An 8,207-nucleotide genomic window follows, 5' to 3' on the forward strand; every position below is an offset into this window, starting at 1 on the left:
GAGAGAGAGAGAGAGACAGTGGGAGCAGGGGAGGGTCAGAGAGAGAGGGAGACACAGAATCTGAAACAGGCTCCAGGCTCTGAGCTAACTGTCAGCACAGAGCCCGACATGGGGCTCAAACCCGTGAACCATGAGATCATGACCTGAGCCAAAGTTAGACGCTCAACCGACTGAGCCACCCAGGCGCCTCTATCCATTTTTGTACTGGGTGGCTTATTTTCTTGTTATTGGCTTTTAAGTGTTCTTTATATATCCAGGAAAAATCTTAATAACAATTTGTAAATATTTCTTTCCATTCTTGGCTAGTATATTGTTTTATGAGAATGTTAATAAAATATAACATCAGTTTTTAACATACTGTACTTTTGTGATATATCTAAAAATTCACCAAAATCCATCATTTTTGGAACATAAAAATATAATCTTTTTTATTTCTATAATTTTTATAGTTTTATATTTTATATATATATATTGTTTTTTGAAGTTTATTCATTTTTGAGAGAGAGACAGGGAAAGAGTGTGAGCAGGGGAGGGGCAGAGAGAGAGGGAGACAGAATCTGAAGCAGGCTCCAGGCTCCGAGCAATCAGCACAGAGCCTGACATGGAGCTTGAACTCAATGAACAGTGAGATCATGACCTGAGCTGAAGTTAGATGCTTAACTGGCTGAGCCACCCAAATGTTCATATAGTTTTACATTTTATGTTTAGACCTATGATCTATTATGAATTCACTTTTTATATAACTTATAGAAACCATAATTGCCTGATAGAACCTATCAGAGATTCACTGAAAGAAGTCACATTTACCTTAACTCTAAGATTAATTCAAATAAGGTTATTTTTAGTAACTGTATAATCAGGATAAAACTAATATTGATCTACCTCTTAAGGAAACAAAGCACCATGAATGGGAACAAGGATAAAATATGATGCTTAATAGGACTAATTTTTTTAATGCCAGCTTGAAATTATAGCCAGGAAAGAGGATTCACTAAAGAACAAAGACAAAAAACAGAAAGAAGAACCTAGATTGAAATAGCACCTACAAATGAAAAATGAAATAAGAGAACTAAAACATACAATTTTAATAGTAAATCAAATTCAGCTAATGGAAAATATAAAAATTAAATGTTATCAGATCACAGTGTGTTAGAACATAAAAATATACAGAAAACTGACTAAGAGGTATAGAGAATAGAAAAAGGACTTAACAAATATTTAACTGGAACTCTAAATTAAGAGGCAGGTTGAAGGTAAAATTTAGAGACCAATACCTGAGGATTTTCCAGAATTGATGAAAAACACAAACTTGTAATTCCAAGAAGCTAATAAATCCAAAGCATAAGAAATATTAGTAAATTAATTCCTAGAAACATCATAATAAAACTCCAGAATACAATAGCTAGTGGAATGGAAACAGATGGGGATGTGTAGAAAAGATTAATTACTTCTTGTAAGAGGAAGAATTAAGTTGACTATTATCTCATTATCTCATAGTTTTAACTTACTTTTCATAGTCTTTCTTTTTTTATTTTTCCTTTTCCTTCCTTTGTTGTTCTTCCCACCCTCCCTTCTTTCTTTTCTTCCTTCCTTCCTTTTATTCTTGGATCAGTCCAGAGAAGTAAAACTCTTATGTTCACTGTCCAAACACCAATCAATATACTGGGAAAACCAGCGGAGTCTTAGTTATAACCTTGCCTCTTGAACACACTGTGCATGAATACTTTCATGAAGTATGAAGGGTCACATTCCCCTTTTCTATGGTCTGTCCATGAAGCCCAAATATCTCATGGAGTTTTTCCTCATTGATTTCATCTGCTATGTTGATTTTGTTACTCAAGATAAGGACTGGCACATTGGATACTGTTTCATCAGTTATTAAAGTCTTTAGCTCAATTTTGTTTTCCATGGGGTGAGGATGATATGCACAATCCAACAGAAAGGCAATCCCATTAACTGCTGGCTCATAATTTTCCCAGACCTGATGTGCTTGCTCATGCCCACTGGGATCGAAAGCTGTAAAAGTCATTCCAGCAATTCAGCTATTCTGATGTTGAATCTAATGTTGAAACATGTGGGTCCAATCAGCCATCACTGAGCATGTGAAGAAGAGTAGCTTTGTCCTCACTGTCCAAATCCAAGAATACAAGTTTTCCAGATTCCTTGTAGAGGCCTGGGAACTGGAGCACACTGCTGATGCCATTGTGGGTACATTCAAACTTGAAAGACATTGTTAACACTTACTATGGCCTAGGGGTTCCTCTGGCAGCAGTGGGGGGTTTTGACCCTCCCACAACACTCAAACAGCAGCACCCAGGACCAACTAGCTACTTCTATTTTCTTATTTCTAAATATGCCCTTTCTCTTGACAGCCATTTGAACAGATAATCCATTCTGTTCAGATCACACTCACTCAGTTTCAAAGTCTTTTCCTCTGTTTGGTGTCATTCATTCCACGGTTTTACCCTAAATTTTTATTCATTAACTACACCTACTCAGAGATCTTGCTTAGACACTAACTGAAACATGGCTGTCCTCTATGATTATTGTTTTCTACAGGACTGACAGAACTGATTTTTAACACAAGGAGACACAATTTTTCTAACTGTTGACTAATTAGAATTCCCTTCATCTGTTTTAGGAATGAGTGAATAAACTTCTTCAATGTTTGCTTAACACTTCACCATTTTATATATAAAAAAATACAGATGAGAATCACTAAGGTAGCCTTATGAAATCAATTTAAATGTGACACACATTTAAAAAAATCTGAAATAGGATTAAGGTTCTGCATGTGTTCAAATTTGGAAAGACATAACATTACTCTCTCAGATGATGTCTCCCTCTGTGTATCCTATGTCGGATATTCCTCTTTCTTTGCTCAAGATCTGTTTATCCAGGCCTCTTGTTGCTGTTTAAAAATAACTGATAAAAAGGCAGAGATATGCACATTTGCTGCTGTTGACACTTTGCTATGTATCTCATTCTAATTTCCTGCCACCAACTCCCAAGCTGATCTATATCTTGGCAATTTTCTGAGATAATCTGCTCCCAAGTACTGTCTACAGTTTTAAAGATAAAGTCATTATTTTTACATCCAAATAACAGCAACAAATGACCTTTACAATTTTACTAAAACAATGTCTGATGATTACTGATAAGTTTCAGTCAAGATTACAGCTAACAACACTGATTCATGCTATAAAAATAGTAAAATTCATTCAAAGATTTGAACATGTTCCTTTTGCCCCTTCTCCCGTCCCCATTCCAGAGACACCTCAGCTTCACTGAAAGACTGACTGCTTTGTTCATGTCATCAAATAAGGCAAAGAACAGGCACATGCACATTACTGTTTATACCACCTCAAACAGGAGTACAGTAGCCCAGAATGTTAGAAAATGTATTTCAGGACTTCTTCCAGCCATCTCACTCCACCCAAACAATAATCCTTTCCTCTTGTTTCTGAGGGCCTGAGAGCAGTTGCCCTTTTGGATCAGGAGGGGACTTGGGTAGCATAAGATAAATTAGATTTTTGGTTTGGTTTATTGGCTTCTTTTTTCCTCTTGTCAGTATTCCACTTATGCTGTTTCCTATTGTGCACCCTTTTTCCCTCCTCACCAAAGGGCTGACCCTAGAAGACAGAAAAGAGCAGACTTTGTTGTAGCTAATTAGAGAGAGAAGATTTCTGGGAAACTGAATACCAGCATCACAGTGACTCTTAAAGATCTTTATATTTAACAAATATTTACCAAACACTTTAGTATGTGCAAGGCTCTGTATTAAGTTCAATATTTTTTCTTCTTGAGAATATGTCCAACAGCACGAGGTACTTACATTAAAAATGAATCTCATTAAAAAATCCTAGAAAACTATGTATTGTGCCAGTAAAAGGCTGATATTTGATATTTAATATAGAAGCTGATTTATTCTTTATTTTCTTACTTAATGAAGATATATAGATGGTATAGATAGATATAGATAGATTAGATATGGATATATATAAATATAGATATAGATATCACACACACACACACACACACACATACACCATGAACAACTTACAGCACACAAACACATGCACAACACACTCCTTTATATACTCCCTATACTCAAGTCTCAGTGTCTTAGATTGCAGTTCTAATTTACAAAGCTAACTTAACTCAAATCATCAATTTGAAAATGTTTTAGTGTTTCATAATGACATGTAAATTTCAGGGTTTTAAAAATATATATATAATATATATAATATTATATATATATAAAAGAGAACAAAATGCAATTATGTTTTGGGTAGTTGTTTGTTTTTTCACTGGTTTAAATAATCTAAAGGAAATAAGTAGTTTGGAATTGAAAAAAATGGGAAGCAAATTTTATTTATTAGGAAATTGTAAATTATATGTTTCCTTTTCTTAAATGTTTTTAAATTTTTTAAAATTTATTTTTGAGAGAGAGAGAGAGACAACGTGAGCAGCGGAAAGTCAAAGAAAGAGGGAGACACAGAACCCGAAGACTGACTCTAGGCTCTGAGCTGTCAGCACAGAGCCCGACATGGGGCTCAAATCTACTAACGGTGAGATTATGACCAGTCCCGAAGTCGGACACTGACAACTGAGCCACCCAGGTGCCCCTAATTTTTTTTTACTGTTCATTTTTGAGGGAGAGAGAAAGAGAGATAGAGCATGAGCTAGGGAGGGGCAGGGAGAGAGGGAGACAGAATCTGAAGCAGCAGGCTCCAGGCTCCAAGCAGTCAGCACAAAGCCTGACATGGGGCTTGAACTCAGGAGCTGTGAGATCATGACCCAAGCTGAAGTCTGATGGTTAACCAACTGAGCAACCCAGGCACCCCCATTGGGTTCTATAATCATTTTAACTTTATAAAAACCAAGTTTTTACAGAATGAACTTTGTAAGATAACACAGCAAGTTGAAAATCTAGTGTAGTCTTTCTGAAACCAGACACACACACACAAATGCACACAAAACCAATATACCTGAAAATACAAAGGTGGTATAACTAAATTTTATAAATTTAAGTGTTATAACCTGATTTTGTTATGTGATTATGGCCCAGTGTTATATAATCACCATTCTACTCTCTTTTATGGATTTATGTAATCATTTGGGAAGAGGGGTTATTATGGGCTGAATTGTATCCCCAAAAATGAATATGCTGCAATCTTAATCCCTAGTACCTTATAAGGTGATTGTATTTGGAGATAGGGTATTTAATTAAGTTATAATTCTGGCACTTCAACAAGCAGACAAAGTGAGAATATTCTTGGCTGCAACTGATTTCTATTTCCCTCTACTGAAGAAGTTCAATGAGGATGTGCCCATTTTAAAGCAATATTATAGATCATGTGCTTTCATATATTGTTTTTGAATGTTAACTTTGTTAATATCTTGTTATGTGTAGATATAAAATAAATAAAATCATATTTATCATGTATGGGAAATCAATGATTAGCTAGGTTCACTGGAAGAGTTTTAAATAGTTCTTATCAATTTTCTAGAAGACATTTAGTGTTTTAAACTATTTTTAAAGTTTTTGTTTGAATAATCTAACCATATTTAACCTACTATAAACACAACAATGGTTTATATCATAGTGTATAAAATTATTTATCTGATTGCATGTATACAATCCCTATTATTTTGTGGTGCCTGGATGGCTCAGTCAGTTAAGTGTTCAACTTTGGCTAGGTCATGACCTCACTATTTTTGAGTTTGAGTCCTGAGTCTGTCTCTGTGCTGACAGCTCAGAGTCTGGAGCCTGCTTCGGATTCTGTATCTCCCCCTCTTTCTTTGCCCTTCCCCTGCTCACGTTCTATCTGTCTCAAAAATAAATGGACATTAAAAAATAAAAACAACAACAACAATACTTGTATTTTCAAATTTGCTGAGGGAAAAAAGAGGTTGCTAAACTTGAATGCCTGTAATGAGGGTGGTAATGTATTCATCTAAAGCAGATCAATCAGTAGACATCAAGAACACTGGGGATGTGGTAAACTGGAAATGATCAACATATATAAAAGCATTTAGAGACACATGTTTTGGACATAGTTGCTCATAATTAAAGATGTCTGAAGTCTCAATAAAGCCTGATGGTAATATGTTTAGTGTCTTCACATAATTAAGTATTCACTATTCTCTATATTTTATTTTTTAATTTTTATTTTTTAATGTTTATTTTTGAGAGAGAGAGAGAGAGAGAGAGCAGGGGAAGGACAGAGAGAGAGGGAGACACAGAATCCGAAGCAGGCTCCAGGCTCCAAGCTGTCAGCACAGAGAGCAGGGCTCAAACCCACAACCCACGAGATCATGACCTGAGCCAAAGTCAGGCACTTAACCAACTGAGCCACCCAGGTGCCCTACATTCTCTATATTTTAAATATGCACAGAAATAAAATGTGAACTTGAAAGTCACTATTTCTGATTTTATTTCAATATATTACTGACATACCTTATTTTCAATATGATTAATATAAAGAATTCAATTGACAATACCTTTGTATCAGTAAATTATTAAATTAAATTGGGAATATATCTTACTGTATGATGGTAAGATACAGACAAAAGGAAATGGAATATTTACATGATAATTAAAGTAGTGGAATAGATCAGCTTTACCAGCGTTTTAGTTCAGATAACACTGGTTAACTCTTCATACTATGTATATATTTCCTTTAATCCATAATCTAGATGTAGAATGTAAACCATTATTGTATTGACTATGTATAATTTGTCTTAATTCATTATTCTTCATGACATAACACAACCTAGCAGTAGCAAACATATGACCTTCTAAATCTATAGTATTTTGCTGTCTGACTAAATGTAGTAATAAGTATTCTTTTCTGGCTCACTAATCTGATGATACATTTTTAATTTCATTTATTCCATTAATATAATGGAGGAATGAAATTGGTTCTCTGCCTGCAAACAAAATGACATTTAACATTATGAAAAAATGTAAATAATACGATTCTGAAATATAACTGGGAAGGTCTCCAAAAGCTTGACCTTTCTAGGTTTTACATATAAACAAACACCATGAGATTTTATTCTAAAGTAATCTTATATAAGAAAAACTCTGTACACATAACAATGACAAAATTAATAAATCCTACATTTTTTAAAGCAAATGGCTGAATAACAGTTTAACTGGACTATTCTTCTTCCCCTTCAACCCAATCTGACGTTAAAGTTCAGAGCTAACTCAGTTTAATGGTTTAATCTTTTAGGGACATATACAATGACAAAGTAATAATGGTAGGGACACAAAAATGGAGGAAACATACTTACAAAAATGATGCAGGGAATAGGATAGTTTACTTACCAATATTTATGCCGTTCTTAAATTTTTATATATGGAAAATAATAAAATAATGCTTAGTGGACAAACTATTTCTATTTAAAATAAGAAGATTTTGGGGTTCATGGTTGTCTCAGTCGGTTAAGTGTCTGACTTCGGCTCAGGTCATGATCTCATGGTTTGTGAGTTTGAGCCCCGTGTCAGGCTCTCTGTTTTCAGCATGGAGTCTTTTTGGATCCTTGGTCCCACTGTCTCTCTTCCCAACTCATGCTCTTTTTCTCTCAAAAATAAATAAAAATAAAATAAGATGAATCTTCAGATGCTAGCTACAAAAAGTGGCGGTAAAATGTTTTCAACAAATTTAGCTTGTAGTGGCAATTAATTGTGTTACTCCTTTATTAAAAAATGTTTTTTTCATTTTTGAGAGTCAGAGAGAGACAGAGAATGAGCGTGGGAGGGGCGGAGAGAGAGGGAGACACAGAATCTGAAGCAGGCTCCAGGCTCTGAGCTGTCAGCACAGAGGTGGGATTGAACTCACAAATTGTGAGATCATGACCTGAGTCAAAGTTGGACACTTACCTGACTGAACCATCCAGGTGCCCCTACTCTTCTTTTTATATGAATATTTTACTGGGCTCAATTGTTGACCTAAATACCAAAAAAGTAAAAAATAGAACATTCTATAAAGAGCAAAAGGCACCACATATAATGTATATGACAAAAATCTATATATAGAAGCTCCTTTCTTCCAGTGTCAGTTGAACACATTATTCTATTTTTCCCATTATAATTTATTCCTCATTTGTCATTGCAAATTGACATTTCTAACAAAATCTAATTACAGGATTAATGAGATGCACAATAAAATAATATCAAATATGGTTTTACACTT

The 8,207-nt window shown here is 34.7% G+C and overlaps 1 pseudogene; it reads right to left on the reverse strand.

The window, feature by feature from the left end:
* Positions 1-1,608: 1,608 nt before the first annotated feature.
* LOC120227160 lies at positions 1,609-2,231 on the reverse strand (annotated as a pseudogene).
* Between the last annotated feature and the right edge of the window lie 5,976 nt (positions 2,232-8,207).

Source organism: Hyaena hyaena, unplaced genomic scaffold, assembly GCF_003009895.1.
Source record: "Hyaena hyaena isolate Hyena2069 unplaced genomic scaffold, ASM300989v1 scaffold_2033, whole genome shotgun sequence".
In the NCBI taxonomy this organism is placed as follows: Eukaryota; Metazoa; Chordata; class Mammalia; order Carnivora; family Hyaenidae; genus Hyaena; species Hyaena hyaena.